Source organism: Hylobates moloch, unplaced genomic scaffold (assembly GCF_009828535.3).
Source record: "Hylobates moloch isolate HMO894 unplaced genomic scaffold, HMol_V3 SCAFFOLD_4, whole genome shotgun sequence".
In the NCBI taxonomy this organism is placed as follows: domain Eukaryota; kingdom Metazoa; phylum Chordata; class Mammalia; order Primates; family Hylobatidae; genus Hylobates; species Hylobates moloch.
The window spans coordinates 99,634,479-99,652,750 of NW_026652279.1; the positions used below are offsets into that span (position 1 = coordinate 99,634,479).

The 18,272-nt window shown below is 37.0% G+C and overlaps 1 protein-coding gene across 2 annotated transcripts in view; it reads right to left on the reverse strand.

Annotated features, from left to right (window-relative positions):
* Nucleotides 1-18,272, reverse strand: part of PSPC1 (paraspeckle component 1) — a 67,786-nt gene that overhangs the window by 36,883 nt on the left and 12,631 nt on the right. The gene's annotated exons all lie outside the window — the stretch shown is intronic.

Sequence of the window (18,272 nt, forward strand, 5' to 3'; positions counted from 1 at the left end):
GATTGCACTATTGCACTCCAGCCTGGGCAACAAGAGCAAAACTCTGTCTCAAAAAAAAAAAGCTAGACTGTAATATAAAATTGGCTACTGATCAAGCATTATATTTAGAAAACTATTTTAAAATAAAGCTTATGTTAACACTACTTTCAATAAACCAAACCAAATTACCATTTCCTTATCACTACTTAGAAACTACTGATAGGTTCTTAGAACCTGCTGATAAAAGTGAAGAATGCTTCAACACACCCAAAATCTTCTAGCTATAAAAATAATATCTATAGTATCTAGGTAAGTACCTGTAACAAGCAAATATAGTAGACATTTCATTGTTGAGAAGCTGGTTACACACCAGCACCATCGAGTAAAATACATGGATTTCATATCATGACTTTTGGGGAGGACAGGAGTTCAACTTATATTTTTACTTTTGAATTTGTCTTCACTATGAAAGGTTAGGAATTCAATATCTAATCACTAATATAGGGTAATTGTTTACAGTCTCCCTGCTTGAGATTTCAATTTTCAACTACCCCTTATATACCCTAATATCTTAACTATTGGCCTATGATTCACTGGCAGGAAAAAAGGGCATAAACAATCTTTTTTATTGTCTCTTTGTATTTTCAGCTCTATGTATCACTTTCTAGAATAACTTTCTAGAATAGTGTGAGCTTTATTATTCACAAAGTACCTTCTTTTATTATTAAATCCATTGTCATTAAGAAAATTTCACGGGAAATCTATCAATGTACCAAAAATATCTATGGTTTTAAGTATTAAACACGAACATTCCCCTTCTGGTGGTATATTATAAATCAGTACAAGTTCTAAAATACCTTTCTCTAAATGAGATAATCAGAATATCTTAGAATACTCCATGTTACTATAGCATATTACTGTATTAAAATACCAATTCATGAGGCACATTACAGCATTTTTCACTAAATATATATATATATATATACTTGTATTTAGTAATGTTGACAATATCTTAAAGATGATTACTGAATACTATTTTACACAGCTTTGCTCTCAAGAAAAAAGAGTATAATTTGATGGCATCATTTTGTAACTATTTTAGAAGGGGCAAAAGAAATTTTCAGCTTCCTAGTCATGTCTTCAGGCTGTTACTTTCTAGAAACCCACAGCTACAAACTTCTAATAAAATGCAAAAGAGGTAGAGATTATATTAGGATGATTTTGTAAAATGAAATACAGCATTCTTCACTATCACTAAACCTATCAAATATTAATAAGAATCACTTGAGGAAATTCACAACTGTGTGCCCACCCAACAAGCAATACACAAAACCCTTACTTCCCTCTATGAATGACTTTTAATAACACTTCAAATTAGAATTTAAGTTAGAACCAGTGCGTATATGTGATATTTTTACAAATTTAAGTAATACTTTATTACATTACAAAAAATTACGAGTTGTTGTTTAAGCCAAAACAACTTATTTGTAACCAACATCTCAAAAGACTGCAGTGCGCTAAAATAAACCTATGATGAAAACTCAGTTTTTACATTATTGATTCAACTCTATGAAGTAGGCCTACTGTTACCTCATTTTAGACATAATGAAACTGAGGCACAAAGCTGTTACTTAGTCAAGGTCATACGGATAGTAAGTGGCTGAGCTAGCCTATACGATTCCACTGAAATAGAGTTCACACAATTTTTGACGTTCACGAGATACTTTCATTCTTCAAAAATTCCAAAATATCTCCATGTCCCAGACAACCAAAAAAAAAAAATTCCAACAGTCGAAACCTAACAAAAGCCAAGATTTTAACTTCTCTTTGCAGTATTTATAAGATCGTATGCCTTTCCATGGAAAGAATTATACATATGTATTCCTGAAAGCCTGGAATTCAAGTGTACTTTAATTAACAGATGACCAAAAAAGGAGGCAAAGTATGACTAATTCCCAGAACCACATGTCAAAAGAGCATTCTATCATTGCAGCGGTTCTTAACGTGTAGGTCATGGAGTACTAAGAGTCCCCAAGACTCAGGAGGTGCACAGTCATAACTATTTCATGTTTTCCTAGCACTAAGATATAGTTAGTTATAGTACTATCATGAGACTTTTCTCTGTATCAACATTTACTACATTCAATGGTGCAAAAGTAATGGCTGGGAAAAGTCCCAGCACTTTAGCACAAGCCAAGAGACTTGGGCCCAATTTTTACTAGTAACCACTGCATTTGTCACATGGATAAAACTGTAATTTAAAATTTTAAACTATGAATACCTGGAGGAAGCAGTCAAAGTTAATTTTATTAAATCTCTATCCATGGGTACATGCTTTTTTCATGTTCTTCACAATAAAACAGGATTTGTCCACAAAGTACATCTGCTGCATTCTGAAGTAGGATGGTTATTTTAAGAAAAAGCATTCATGATTGGGGTGCATGCCGAATGAAATACTTTTTTCACGGAACAAGGTTTTTATATGAGACACTATTATTGGCTTGAGTATTTGGCTGACATTTTCTATGAGATCAACATGAAGACATGTAACTTCTTTTTAATTTTGTAAAATAAATACATTAGCATTTTGGATAATCTGCTGCTTAGGCCAATGCATCAGTATTTTTCTTCTGATTGGTACGTAACACTAAAAAATCATGCATGGGTAAAAGATCCATTCAAAATTCAAAGCAGCCCAATGGATTTTTTTTTTTTTTTTTTTGTCGGTCTCACTCTGTTGCCCAGGCTGGGGTGCGATGGCGTGATCTCAACTCATGCAGCCTCTGACTCCCAGAATCAAGCAATCCTCCTGCCTCAGCCTCAAGGGTAGCTGGAACTATAGGCACATACCATCATGCCCAGATAATTGTTGTGTCTTTTGTAGAAATGGGGTTTTACCATGTTACTCAGGATGGTCTTGAACTCCTGAGCTCAAGTGATCCACCTGCCTCAACCCCCCAAAGTGCTGGGATTACAGGTGTGAGCCACCATGCCCAGCCAACCCAATTAATTTCAATGTAAGAGTACTTTTAAGTTTCACAGTAGTATCAAAAAAATCCACAATTATCTTTAAAGGTTATTAACATACTCCTCCCTTATCACTTCTCCGTATAAAGTCAGGCCTTCTTTGATGCATTTTAATTAAAAAGCTTTCTGCAAGAGATGGAATGCAAAAGCAAACGTGGGAAGCCAACCATTTTTTATAGAGCAAAACAAATTTACAAAACATAAAACAGTACCATTCTTCCCACTACACTAAAGCGAACATTAAAGACATTTGCAAAAATGTACAAGAAAGCGACTCTTAACTCTGTAACGTTTTCTTTAAAACCTCGCTTTGGCTTATAATATATATTGATACAATCCTTTAGCAGCACTTTGGAGCCCTCAATAATTTTTAATACTGATATGGAAAATTAAAGAAATATGGAAGCCAAAAGGTTTGAGAAGCACTATTTTTAAAGTCCCAGTCAGTTTTCTTTCATGAAAATGTAGAACAGGAAGCTTGCACTAAGTAAGGTAAATTAATCTAACAAATATTTTCTGAAGTGGCATGGTAAACATGCCACTACTGGCACATGGCACTTTTTGAGCAGAACATGGATATTTTTCCTTTAATATTTAGTACTTGGGCTATCAAGATACAAGGTGATCATAACCACCCAAAACCCCAAATGCTCCAAAATCCACAACTTTTTAAACACCAACACAATGCCCAAAGTGGAAGATTCCATACTTGACCTCATGTGACGGGTCTAAGTCAAAACGTAGGCGAAACTTTCACGCACAAAATTACTTAAAATATTCTACTGAGCCAGGCATAGTGGTTCATGCCTATAATCCCAGCACTCTGGGAGGCTGAGATGCAAGAATTGCTCGAGCCCAGGAATTCAAGACAAGCCTTGAACACAGTGAGACACTGTCTCTTAAAAAAAAATTTTTTTTGGACAGACACGTAAATCCAGCACTTTGGGAGGCTGAGGCGGACGGATCACGAGGTCAAGAGATCAAGACCATCCTGGCTAACACGGTGAAACCCCGTCTCACTAAAAATACAAAAAAATTAGCCAGGCGTGGTGGGGGGCACCTGTAGTCCCAGCTACTCAGGAGGCTGAGGCAGGAGAATGGCATGAACCTGGGAGACGGAGCTTGCAGTGAGCCAAGATCGCGCCACTGCACTCCAGCCTGGGCGGTAGAGCAAGATGCTGTCTCAAAAAAAAAAAAAAAAATTAAATTCTATGAAGTTACCTTCAGGCTATGTATATAAGACATATATGAAACATAAGTGAATTTCATATTTGGATCTGGGTCCCAGCCCCAAGATATCTCATTACATAATATACAAATGTTTCAAAATTCAAAAAAATCCAAATTCCAATACACTTCTAGTCCCAAACATTTTAGATAACGGATACTCAACATGTATATTGTGTGTGTGTGTGTGTGTGTGTGTGTATTACCAATAACCTAATTTAAAGGAATGACTTACATAGTACTCAGGTAAAGCTAAAGTGTAGTATGACCACCTAAACTTGGGGATACACTCACTGAACTAAATAAAAACTGCTTTAACTGTGTCAACTGGAACAACATTTAATGATCAATGACGAGAGGTATTCATCTAACACTATCAATATAACTCTTGTTTGAGTGAATGCTATCTTAATGGGCACAATCAATACTCTTTTTTAGGTCACAGTCAAAATTCTTTATTGATAAAGACCTCTCATGTTTATCTCAAAAGAAGCTTTAAGGATTGTCCAGGAATCACCACATGCTATTTAGGTTCTATGTCTCAAAAAACGAAAATGCTAAATAATGTAGAATATTTAAATCTACTAAAAAATATATAATTCTAGAGAAAAATATAGTAAGTTCTGACAAGTAACAGGATTCAGCCTTTTTAATCAATTAGGAATATCTAAATATTCCCAAAAATAAATTCCCTAAAAAAAAACTATATTTAGCAATTGAAAATATTTTAATGTGAGCAAACTATATTCTATTACCTTTTCCTTCACTAGAGAAGGTTACATAAAAGAACAATAAGGTTATAACCAGTTAAACTTTCATGAGAAAGATTAAATAAGAACTGTTGGCCGGGTGCAGTGGCTCACTCCTGTACCTCAGCACTTTGGGAGGCTGAGGCAGGCGGATCACCTGAGGTCAGGGGATCCAGACCGGCCTGGCCAAGATGGTGAAACCCTGTCTCTATGAAAAGCTTGGCGACAGAGCGAGACTCTATCTCAAAAAAAAACAAAAAAGAAAACTGTTAGGAGCCAGAAATATTAGATAACAAATTGTAGACACAAAGAATGAAGCAAAAATCACTTACATGAAATATTCACGGTATTTTAAAAAACCTCAAGAGATTAGGCCTCTTTGCCAAGAAAGTATTAACCCATGAAAAAAGTATTAATATACTGAACAATATACATCAGCAAATTAATCTTTTCTAATAAAAGTAAACTGGGCCAGACGTGGTGGCTCACACCTGTAATCCCAGCACTATGGGAGGCTGAGGCAGGCAGATCACTTGAGGTCAGGAGTTAGGGACCAGCCTGGCCAACATGGTGAAACCCCGTAAATACTAAACATACAAAAAAAATTAAGGCCGAGCATGGTGGCTCATGCCTGTAATCCAAGCAGTTTGGGAGGCCGAAGTGGGCAGATCATCTGAGGTCAGGAGTTCGAGACCAGCCTGGTCAACATGGTGAAACCCCATCTCTATTAAAAACACAAAAAACCAGCCAGGCATGGTGGCGGGCTCCTGTAGTCCCAGCTACTCAGGAGGCTGAGGCAGGAAAATCACTTGAAACTAGAAAGTGGAGGCTGCAGTGAGCCGTGATCACACCACTTCTCCCCAGCCTGGGCAACAGAGCAAGACTCTGTCTCAAAAAAAAAAAAAAAAATTAGCCGGGCGTGGTGGTGCACCCCTGTAGTCCCAGCTACTTGAAAGGGTGAGGCAGGAGAATCACTTGATCAGGAGATGGAGTTTGCAGTGAGCTGAGATCATGCCACTGCACTCCAGCGTGGGCAACAGAGGGAGACTCCACTTAAAAAAAAAAAAAAAAAAAAGTAAATAAGGGTCAGGCATGGTGTCCAGTGCCTGAAATTTCAGGGTTTTGGGGGACCAACGCAGGAGGATCCCTTGAGGTCAGGAATTAGAGGTACAGTGACCTATGATTGCGTCACTGTGCTCCAGCCTGGGTGACAAAATGAGACCTCACTCCAAAAAAAATTTTTAAACGTTTTAAAATGAAAAGGAAAAAAATATACATTTCTATTGATACAACTCAATAGCATGTAAACTTTCCAACCTAACCAAAAGTGAATGCTGGGAAAATTAACATTTTAAATTCAAGGAATTAAAAACAACAATTTCCAGTATACTGTGTTACTTGCTGCTGATTAGTGAGGGGTAGTTTAAAAAATATAAGACAATCTCTTTATATATACACCCAAAGGCGGGTTTTCTCCTCTCAATACATGCATTCCTAAATATCTTCACCCATGAATACCTGGGAATATATTCCTCAGTTATATGATTGTTAAAATGAAACTTTACATCGTATCCCATTGATAGAATTGCAAATTACACTGACGAAACTGCAAATTAAAATGAGATAGCACTACAAAACCTACTAGAATGGTGACGATCCGAAACACTGACAAAAACAAATGCTGGCCAAGATGCGATGCAACAAGAACTTCAACGTATTGCTGAAGGGAATACAAACAGGTGTAATCATTTTGCAAGACAGTCTGGCAGTTTCTGATAAAATTAAACATACTCTTACCATCTGATACAGCAATATCACTCTTTGCTTTTTACCCAAAGGAGGTGCAAACTTATGTCTACACAAAAACCTACACATGAATGTTTATAGCAGCTTGATTCATAATTGCTAAAACCTGGAAGCAACCAAGATGTCCTTTAGTATATGAATGGGTGAACTGTGGTACAACCAAAATATTATTCAGTGCTAAAAAGAAATGAGCTACCAACCCATGAAAAGACACAGAGGAAATTTAAATGCATATTGCCAGGTGACTAGAAGCCAATCTGAAGAGGCTGTATACTGTATGATTCCAACTATATGACATGCTGGAAAAAACTAAACTATGGAGACAACAGAAGGATCAGTGGTTGCCAAGGGTTAGGTGGAAGGGATAAAGAAGCAGGTGGAAGGGATAAAGAAGCAGAGCACAGAAGATTTTTAAGGAGGTGAAAATACTCTGTATGATACTATAATCATAGGTTCATGTCATAGATTTGTCAAAACCCTCAGAATGTACACCAGAGGAAATCTAAAGGTAAACTATAGACTTTGGTTGATAAGAATGTGTCAATGTAGCTTCAGCAATTGTTGTAAGTGTATCATTCTGGTAAAACATTTCGATAGCAGGAGAAGCTGTATGTATGTGGCACGGGGTAGACGGGAAATCTCTGTACCTTCCACACAATCTTGCTGTGGACCTAAAGCTCTTTTGAAAAAGACTACTAAAATATTGAAACTTTAAAATGAATCCTTTTGAATAATCAATTACATTAAAAATAAAAATAATAAATAAAGACGAGTCTCACTATGTTGCCCAGGCTGGACTTATACTCACTGGGCTCAACTGATCCTCCTGCCTCAGGCTCCCAAGTAGCTGGAACTACGATCATGCCACCGCACCCAGCTAATTACATCTTAATTTATACTGCAAGGTTTAGTCATGAAACAAAAAGTAGTTGTTACTTGTTAAATACTAAATCAGAAATAGAGGCAACGACAAATAGAAGTAGGGAAACTTACTGTGTTCATTAACTTGACATGTGCCTCTTAAACCAAATACATTCAACAATGTATTTTGAAAGCCTTGTTCAGGTAACTGAGTGAATAGATTGCTCTGATATTACTGTCAAATTCAACTGAATGTGTAGCAAAATTAATGGCTGTTTTTTAATACACAGGGTGGCTTTCTAACCGAAGATCAATTAAATGTAAACACAATCTAGCACACATCAAGGGACAGAAGGATGTAAGTATTTTACATAAATTAATTGTTAAAGAAACTTCTATTTGGCTGAGATTTTAAGAGACAGGCCTCTCACTATCTTGCCCAAGCTGGCCTTGAATTCCAGAGCTCAACTGATCCTCCCACCTCAGCCTCCCAAAGTAGCTGGGACTACAAGGCACACAACACTGCTCCTAAGAATTTTATTGATAATGCATACACCTGAGAGCATTTTCAAGATTACCAGTTTCAACTGTCATTGTAAACTCACTCTGAAGAGGTGCTTTTAAAACGTAAAATTGATTAATAGTATTTAATTATTCTTCAAATTTAGTTATTTTACCCAGAACTCCTAAAAAAAAAAAATGAGCAAGGATATCAGCTGTAAGACAAACAATACTAGCAATAAAATCTTACCAAAGCTCACATAATACTGGTGACTGGTTTGCACTTCTTGATCCAAAATCTCTTTCTTATTCAGTGCATTTCCTTACCAAAGTAAAACTATCATAACTGGCCAGGTCAAGGTATGAAAGGTGAAAGAAAAGAACAAATACAAACTGCACAAGCAGCAGTTCCAAATTGGTCCCGTCAACAGAAAAAGGCAGAAAAGAGGAAAACAAGGCATAAAGGCCAACGTATGAGTTAAGTACACATTTTATATAGGAGAGTATCCATTTCTGTTTGTAATACTAGGCATTAGATAAATCATCTTAATAATTTACCAGAGGCCTTGAAATTGTGATAAGTTAATACATATTTTCTTCCAAGTAACTAACTCAAAGCTACAGGTTTAAATACATAGTCATTTTTTACACATTTAAGTGGTACCAAAATAAAAATCAGTTATTTAAAATTTGCCATTATAAAACAAACTACTGTAACAATCATATCAATTGGTTAAAATCATATATAGAAAAAACAAGAATAAATCAAATGAAGTTATCTTAAGAAACCTATGGTAAACTTACAACCAGAAAAGCCAGGGTTTGAAATATATATTGTGCACAATATAGTGTAAGATACCATTAAGAAAAGAAACAAACTTACCCATAAACTTTCAGTTACTTTAAATTGTAAAAGTCTTTGAAGGTTTGTAATTATAATAATTATCAATCTAACTCAAATAAGTAAAAGCCTTTGAAAGTTTAGAATTATAATAATTACTAATCTAACTCATAACTGCATCTCATCAGAAGATGCTTAGAAACCAGAGTTCCTACAGCCTACATCTCACTAGTTGTTACTTAATACTGAACATAAGTAGACATTATAATTTTTTAGTTTTAGTACAAAATTCTAACATTTTAGATGATATTACAGAGATATTATCCTCAATATGAAGTATAAAAGATCTTAGATACTGACTAGCCTAAAATGTAATTTATTGTCACTATGTAGAACAAGCACTGTAAGGTGGCTCCAAATACATTAAACAAGTCACAAAGCAGAAGTAACAAGTTAAATTTTTATGCCTTCAGAGGATCTTCTGTTACTAATTCAAACTAATAATTAAAATTATTATTAGTTATATTATACATTAGACAATGCACAAGATATGTTTACATTAGTTAACCATGTCTATTTGCCGGTCTTGACTCTCCTCTTCTCCGATTGCTCAAAAAAGAGTTAACATTAGCTAAAAAATCTTACCATTCTGAACCAAAAATTATTAGAACTTACCATTTCAAATGAAAAGACATGAAGTATACCTACAACACAGCAGGAATAATAAACAAATCACATCATTTTATAAACACACACACATACACACACAAAAGTACCAAGACTATTTAATGACACTCTCAGTAGAGAATTTCATTTTCTAAATTCTCAGAATGTTTGAGCTGTTTCTTTTAACATTACTCTGTGTAAGTATTCAGCACCTAAAATCCTCTAACATCCTCTGTATCCTCAACAGTGCTCAGCACTATGTTTTGAATACAGGAAATAGTGAACAAATTTTTCTTCCAAAATGGAAACCTCCCAGATGACCTGTAAGTCTAATACTCTGAAGTAAAAAGTTAGGTGTGTTGAAAACCAAGCACAAAAAAATTGTTTATTTGGCTGCTTTAAAAAATACTCTTCATTATTTAATCACGTATGAAGTCTATAAAACTGTACCAGCAGTTGTACCTCAATGCCACCTATGCTTTCCAAAGTGCCAAATGTGTAATATCTGAGGCATTAATATTCAATAAATGCCAAGGTCTGGTGATCCATACAGACTGAAAACCATAACCGAGCTGCAGTGGCATTTGAAAAACAAGACTTCAAACAGCTACTTAATTCTCTCAGTTTACATCTAAGTAACTATAATATGACAAACATAAAATTTGTGACCTCGAAAAATTCAAAGAACACAATTAGTAGACAACAAAGTCAGAAAAAAATTAGAATACAACTTGGTAAGTATAAAGAATAAACTATATTGAACATAAAAAGGACCAGGTGCAGTGGCTCACACCTGTAATCCCAGCACTTTGGGAGGCAGAGGCAGGAGGATTGCTTTAGCCCAGGAGTTCGAGATCAGCCTAGGGAACATAGTAAGACTCCATCTCTACAAAAAAAATGTTTTTAGTTAGGAGGGGCTGGTGTCACACACCTGTAGTCCCAACTACATGGGAGGCTGAGGCAGGAGGATCACTTAAGCTGAGGAGTTCAAGGTCACAGGGCGCTATGATCGTGCCACTGAACTCCAGTCTGGGTGACACAGCGAAAGCCTGTCTTAAAAAAATTTTTGGCCGGGTGCGGTGGTTCACACCTGTAATCCCAACACTTTGGGAGGCTGAGGTAGGTGGATCCCCTGAGGACAAGAGTTCGAGACCAGCCTGGCCAACATGGTGAAACCCCGTCTCTACTAAAAATACAAAAATTAGCTGGGCATGGTGGCGGGTGCCTGTCATCCCAGCTACTCGGGAGGCTGAAGCAGGAGAATCACTTGAACCTGGGAGGCGGAGGTTGCAATGAGCCGAGATCACGCCACTGTACTCCAGCCTGGGTGACAAGAGCAAAACTCCGCCTCAAGAAAACAAAAACAAAAACAAAAAATTTTCCGGCCAGGCACAGTGACTCATGCCTGTAATCCCAGCACTTTGGGAGGCCAAGGCAAGTGGATCACTTGAGGTAAGGAGTTCAAGAGCAGCCTGACCAACATGGTGAAACCCCATCTCTACTAAAAATACAAAAATTAGCCGGATGTAGTGGCGCACACCTGTAATCTCAGGTACTTGGAAGGCCGAGGCACAAGAATCACCTGAACCCAGGAGGCAGAGGTTGCAGTGAGTTGAGATCACGCCACTGCACTCCAGCCTGGGCAACAGAGCGAGACTCCATCCTTAAAAACAATTTTTTATTTTAAATTATTTTAATGAAAAAGATCACAGCTGGGGTGAGGAATCAGAAGAAATACATGACCTGAGTCTGAACAGATATTTTCCAAAAGGAAAAAAGAAAACATGATAATTTTTCTGGATTATGAACCTCTCTGAAACTCCAACGGAAGGTTAAGACCAAAAAAAAATGTTAATCAATACAATTAAGTGTCTTCTGATGAATTGTGTACACAGTATAAGAGATTCAGTCATCATTTCCAAGTAGTCATTCAAAAAAGATTTACAAACATAAACGATAAAACACAGAAAACCATTACTAATAATCATAGCATATGATTAAGCTAACCATACCTCCTGGTTCACCTAAGAAAGCCCATTTTATGCCTATTGTAGGAAGTATTTTAATAGTATCCATGTTCATTTGTCCCAGTTTGTATGAAAAATTCTATGGTTTCCCACACATCATTAGATATTATTAAAACTATTAAATAATCTTTGGAGGAGTGATCAAATAACTCAACACCTGGTTAAAACTGACACATACCTTCAACCCAAATATCCCAAATCAGCAAAGTCCTACAAATCAACTCCAAGAATATGTGTAAACATTACAAACTTACATATATGTTTGTTTTTATTTGATCACAAAAGTCTAAGTCAAGTTACAATTATGTACCATGCCAAATACTGAGAAAAATCCTTGGCTTGTAATAAATTATTTTAATGAATAAGTAAAAACATTAACAACCGAAACTAGTCACAACTAGAACATTACATATGAGACCATTGCAATGTCTGTTATTATCCATTTTGATTTTCACCAATATGTCCAAACCACTGGGACTAGGACATCATTATACCAGAAATAAGCCTACCAGCCCAGCAGGTCACACTTAAATCTGACATCAAATTCTTTAGCAAATAATTCTTTAGTTACTTCCATAACTTAATGAAGAGGCCATAAAAATCTCTTGTAAAATGTGTCTTTTGTTTGAATGCTTCAGGAGTTTAGACTTCAAAAAACAAATCTTCTTAAGCAACATAAATTCCTCATTAGAGCTTTAAAAACTGTAGAAAAAGAGGGACGGCCATGTGGAAACCACAAAACTGTAACTTCTGCTCTGTAATCTTCACAAATCATTTCAGAAAATAAATTTGTATCTATTCATTAGTACATAACAACGGGATCATTCTTCTGACAGCATAAATTAATGGATTTTTTTTTTTTTTACTGGATAGTTTGTTTTTGAGTTTTACACATGGCACATCAGGGAAAGTTAAGTTACGATTAAAGCAAGAGATGATAGATGAACAAACAAACAAACAACAACAAAAAGCCCAATGCAAGAGGCAGGAAAACAGGCTGACTGGTTAAAGAACAGGCCAGATTCGACAATACTGATCCAGGGGGGTTCACATTTGAAAGAACAGTGCTTTATTCCTCTACTGACTAGAACTAAAGGGATTTTGGCCAGGTGTGGTGGCTCACACCTGTAATCCCAACATTCTGGGAGGCCGAGGTGGGCGGGTCACGAGTCAGGAGTTCCAGACCAGCCTGACCAACATGGTCAGGTGAAACCCCGTCTCTATCAAAAATACAAAACTTTGCCCAGCGTGGGACGGGCGTGATGGCTCATACATGTAATCCCAGCAATTTGGGAGGCCAAGCGGGCAGATCACCTGAGGTCAAGAGATCGAGACCATCCTGGCCAACATGGTGAAACCTCATCTCTACTAAAAATACAAAAATTACCCAGGCGTGGTGGCACACGCCTGTAGTCCCAGCTATTTGGGAGGCTGAGGCAGGAGAATCACTTGAACCTGGGAGGCAGAGGTTGGAGTGGGCAGAGATCATGTCACTGCACTCCAGCCTGGCGAGAGAGCAAGACTCCGTCTCAAAAATAAAAATAAAAATAAAAAATTAGCCAATCATGGTGGCACGTGCCTGTAATCACAGATACTCGGGAGGCTGAGGCAGGAGAAACACTTGCACCTGGGAGGCAGAGGTTGCAGTGAGCCAAGATCGCGCCACTGAACTCCAGCCTAGGCGACAGAAGGAGACTCCGTCTCAAAAAGGAAAAAAAGATTTTAAAATCCCAGGTATCAGCTGCAATGCAGTGACTCTTTACCATTTCTTCCCATTAACTTTTGCTCTGGTTTATAACCATGACTACCAATGAATCTTCTGGATACTTATTTGGATTCCTCAGGAATCCTTGGATCTGGAATATGAGGTGCTGTGCTCGGTGAGCCTTCTAAAAACACTGGAAAAGAATATATAAATAAATAGATTTGCATTATTCTTCACAAACTCTATGAGTTTGGTAATATGAGCCACTTTTTATAGATTCCCTTCAACTCTCAGATTCAGAGGTCAGCAAACATTTCAGGTAAAGGGTCAGTGTAAATATTTTTTAGGCTTGGCAGGCCACGTAGTCTCAATATAGTCTCACATAGTTGTGTCACAACTACTCAAATCAGTTGTTGTAGGGCAAAGAAGCTATAAACGAAACAAAACAAAACAAAAAAAAATGTTACAAAAATAGGCATCATGTGAACTGCGCCTGGTCTATTCTAGTCTGTCAACCCCTGGTCTGGATGAGACAATTAAAATTATTAGAACTATGCATGCAAAATGCATAGTTTGAGATAATATGTCCTGCACATATAGTCTGAAAGCCCAAATCAAGGTTGCCACACCCAAATTCTGCAGGGTACTTTTCACGTAGAATGTCATGCTGTTTGAACCGTGTTCTAAAGATGGATATATAACCATATGCAGTGGTAGGCAACTATAGTCCCACTATTCAGGAGACTGAGACAGGAGGATAGCTTCAGGAGGTCAAGACCAGCCTGGGTAACACAGGGAGACCCAATCAAAATAAAGAAAAAAACAAAGATGGGTGCAGCAGCATGCCTCTCCCAGCTACTTGGGAGGCTGAGGCAGGAAGATTCACTTAAGCCCAGGAGTTTGAGGCTGCAGTGTGCTATAATCACACTTGTCAATAGCCACTGCACTCCAGCCTGGGCAACACAGCAAGATACCATCAATAAATAAATAAATTGTGTCCTATATAAATCTTACACCATGTTGAACCACATCAAGCATGCCTTCCACTAACACTCCCAGGACCCGTGAAAAATTCAACTACTTTCATTTCAATACGTCTCATTTCAATACAAGGCCAGTAGTTTTGAATCTTTGCTGACAAAAAGAAATAAGCAAGGTGTAGAGTTTTCTTTAACATGTAGATCCCCTGGTACCAACCTAGACATACTGAATCAAAATACTTGGAGGACTGAATCTCAGGCATTTTTCCTTAAGTTCCACAAATATTTTGCAAGGTTGAAAGCTACTGGATTTAGCAAAAAAATGTGATCAAAGATCAATGTATTACAATCTACCTGGATCACAAAACAAGTTAATTATTAGTAGTATGATCTAGGAACCCACTTTTTTTTTTTTTTTTTTTTGAGACAGAGTCTTGCTCTGTCGCCCAGGTTGGAGTGCAGTGGCGTGATCTTGGCTCACTGCAACCTCCGCCTCCCAGGTTCAAGGGATTCTTCTGCCTCAGCCTCCTAAGTAGCTGGGACTACAGGCGCCTGCCACCACGCCCGGCTAATTTTTGTATTTTTAGTAGAGACAGGGCTTCACCATATTGGTCAGGCTAGTGTCGAACTCCTGACCTTGTGATCCACCCGCCTCGGCCTCCCAAAGTGCTGGGATTACAGGCGTGAGCCACCACGCCCGACCAGAACCCACATTTTTAAAAGCTCCTTGAATGTTTATTACGTACATTTGAAAAACACTGTTCTGCTGGGCACAGTGGCATATGCTTGTTGTCTCAGTCACTCAGGAGGATGAGGAAGGAAGATGCTTGAGCCCAGCCTGGGCAACATATCAAGACCCCATCTCTAAAAGAAAACATACGTTTTACATTGTCCTTGGAAGAAGCACTACACTGTTAGCCTCTGCCAACATTCCCTTAATCATTCTGGCCTCACAGTCCCTCGGGTGCTACAATGGAACACCTCTAACAAGCAAAGAAATACAACTGAGTCAAACTGTTGCCTTAGCATATAACACACCTTTATTTTCAAGTTTATTATGTGTGTAGAATACACTGTGTTGAAATACCTAGGGCTATTCCCAACTACTCAAATGGGACTAATAAGGTTTAATAGCAAGTCAGGTATACATTTAGTTCAATGCAGGAAATCTGAAAAGGGTATGAAGAATTATTCTTTTCTTTATTGAAAAGGCAAACATTAATATGTACCATACAAGAAAAAGAAACTTCTCAGCTGGGCGTGGTGGCTCATGCCTGTAATCCCAGCATTTTGGGAGGCCAAGGCGGGCAGATCACCTGAGGTCAGGAGTTCAAGACTAGCCTGGCCAACATGCTGAAACCCCATCTCTACCAAAAATACAAAAATTAGCTGGGCATGGTGGCAGGCACCTGTAATCCCAGCTACTCGGGAGGCTGAGGCAGGAGAGTCGCTTGAACCCAGGAGGCGGAGGTTGCAGTGAGCTGAGATCATCCCATTGCACTCCAGCCTGAATGACAAGAGTGAAACTCTGTCTCAATAAATTTAAAAAAAAAAACAAAAACTTTTCAAATTTTAAAACCAAGTAACATACAATTTAAACATCACCCCAATTTTCCTAACCCAAATATTTCATAACTACATGATACAATAACTAAAGCTAAAATAAGATGGTTTGGATATTTTTATGACATTAACATTTTCCCAAGAAGCAATGTTTACTGCAAGAAACTGCATCAACAAAATGCTAGAACTGAAATCTGTCATTTAGTCCAATGCAAATTTTTCCCATAAAGCCTGGTAAGTACTAAAGTGTTTAAACTACTTAATCTACAGTTGGTGGAGTAACCTAACATGAAAACAATCACAAGACAATTATAAGAAACAATCTCATAAAATTCTCATTGCTTCCAGAATAATAGCTTTTAATGTGTCCAAAAATCGTGATAAGTAGAAAATTTCCACTTAGTAAATACTGCCTGGAAAAAAAATCAAATACACTCTACATTATGGTAAAGACAAACCTAAATGCAATTAAGACATATTATTAAAATGTATACATTCTTAAGGCAGTTGAATGTTATCCTAAATGAGTAAAAAATGTTGTTTAATTTATAGTTACAACAGCAATTATCAAAAAGTTTGTCTTCTAAGGAAAAATAAAGTATTAAATAAAACTGACAACTGATATTGATGAAGTACTGGCTTACATCCTTGAAACTCTTAAAAATATATTCCCATATGTCATAAAATTATGATCAAGTTGAAGACTGACAAACAAAAAGATGACCAGATATGACAAGTGTTTTCACTCTTTCTTTGTTACATGAAATTATTATTTAAAACGTGAAATATGTAAATCAGTATTTATTTTATACTTAAAAGTCCCATAACTCTTAGTTGTGTTGGAATATTTCCATTAGGAAGACAAGAAGAGAGACGTGGCATCTTAAAATTAACAAAGAAAATCAACTTTATTCATTACTTGGACAAGCTGAACACTTACCATTTGATTCCTCCCTTTAAACTGAACAGTGAAATAAAGAGAAAGCACATAAGAGGGCCTAATTTCAAAGCTTAAACACACACACACACACACACACACACACACACACACACAGCATTAAAATTGTTTAACAATTTTCTCCAAAGACAGTTTTCAAAGTAAATGAAGAACAACTGACAGAATGGCCTCAATGCATTCTTAATACAATGTTTTCCTATTAATATATTCCCATTAACACAAAATATTTGAGATAGGTAGAGTTTTCATTCATATTGCTTTTAGTGCTTGATTAAGTTTATAGTAGTAAGAGGCACTGTGAAGCTTGGAACCAAATAAAACTGACACCAAAATAATGAAAAACTTGTGTCGATTCATATCATTTCTAATCACAAATAAACTAATAGAACACTAGTCAGTGTTACACAATTATCATACCTCATTTACATACTATTTGAAATACAGATACCCCAAAAAGTTAAGAGCTTAGTAACTTTGTGGTCTATCTACTATAAATACTAATTTTAAAATTAAAAAAAAAAAAACATAAATATTCCAGCGCAGGTTTCCACAGACACTATAAAAAGGTCAGAAAAAAATATTTTAAGTTATTGTGGGTCACAAATCATTTCTAATATTCTTCTTTCTTTTGCAATAACCCTTTAAAAACATAAGGACCATCAGTATCTCTGTGGTGGAGTAATAAAAACCAGGCAGTGGTCCCAGGCTAGAGCTTGCCAACTTACACTATAGCCAAATTAATTTTATCATGACGCTTCAAGTATGCGATACACACTTTAAGAAACTACTAGAAAAGAAGGTATATTGTCACCTAATGCTTTTCTATGAGCATAATCTTATGAAACGATAGATGGTCTATTTTAGAAATGTCAGCTCGGCGTGGTGGCTGACACCTGCAATCCCAGCACTTTTGGAGGCTGAGGTGGGCAGATCACTTGAGGTCAAGAGTTCGAGACCAGCCTGGCCAATATAGTGAAACCCTGTCTCTACTAAAAATACAAAAATTAGCCAGGTGTGGTGGCGCGCACCTATAATCCCAGCTACTTGGGAGACTGAGGCAGGAGAATCGCTTGAACCCGGGAGGCATGCAGTGAGCTGAGATCGTGCCACTGCACTCCAGCCTGGTCCACAGAGCAAGATTCCGTCTCAAAAAAAAAAAAAGGTACTAAAATATTAAAGACAGGAAGAGAAAACCAACAGACTAAAAGAGGCTGGATGTAACAGCCAATTCAAAGAAATGAAATGTTTAAAAAAAAAAAAAAAAAATTAAGACCTGTGCAAATCTGGGCTTTACTTAGTTAAAATGAAAGAACTGACCATTTTTAAAATATGATAAAGATTTGTTTAAAAAGTCCTCATCTTTTAGAGATACATACTGAAAA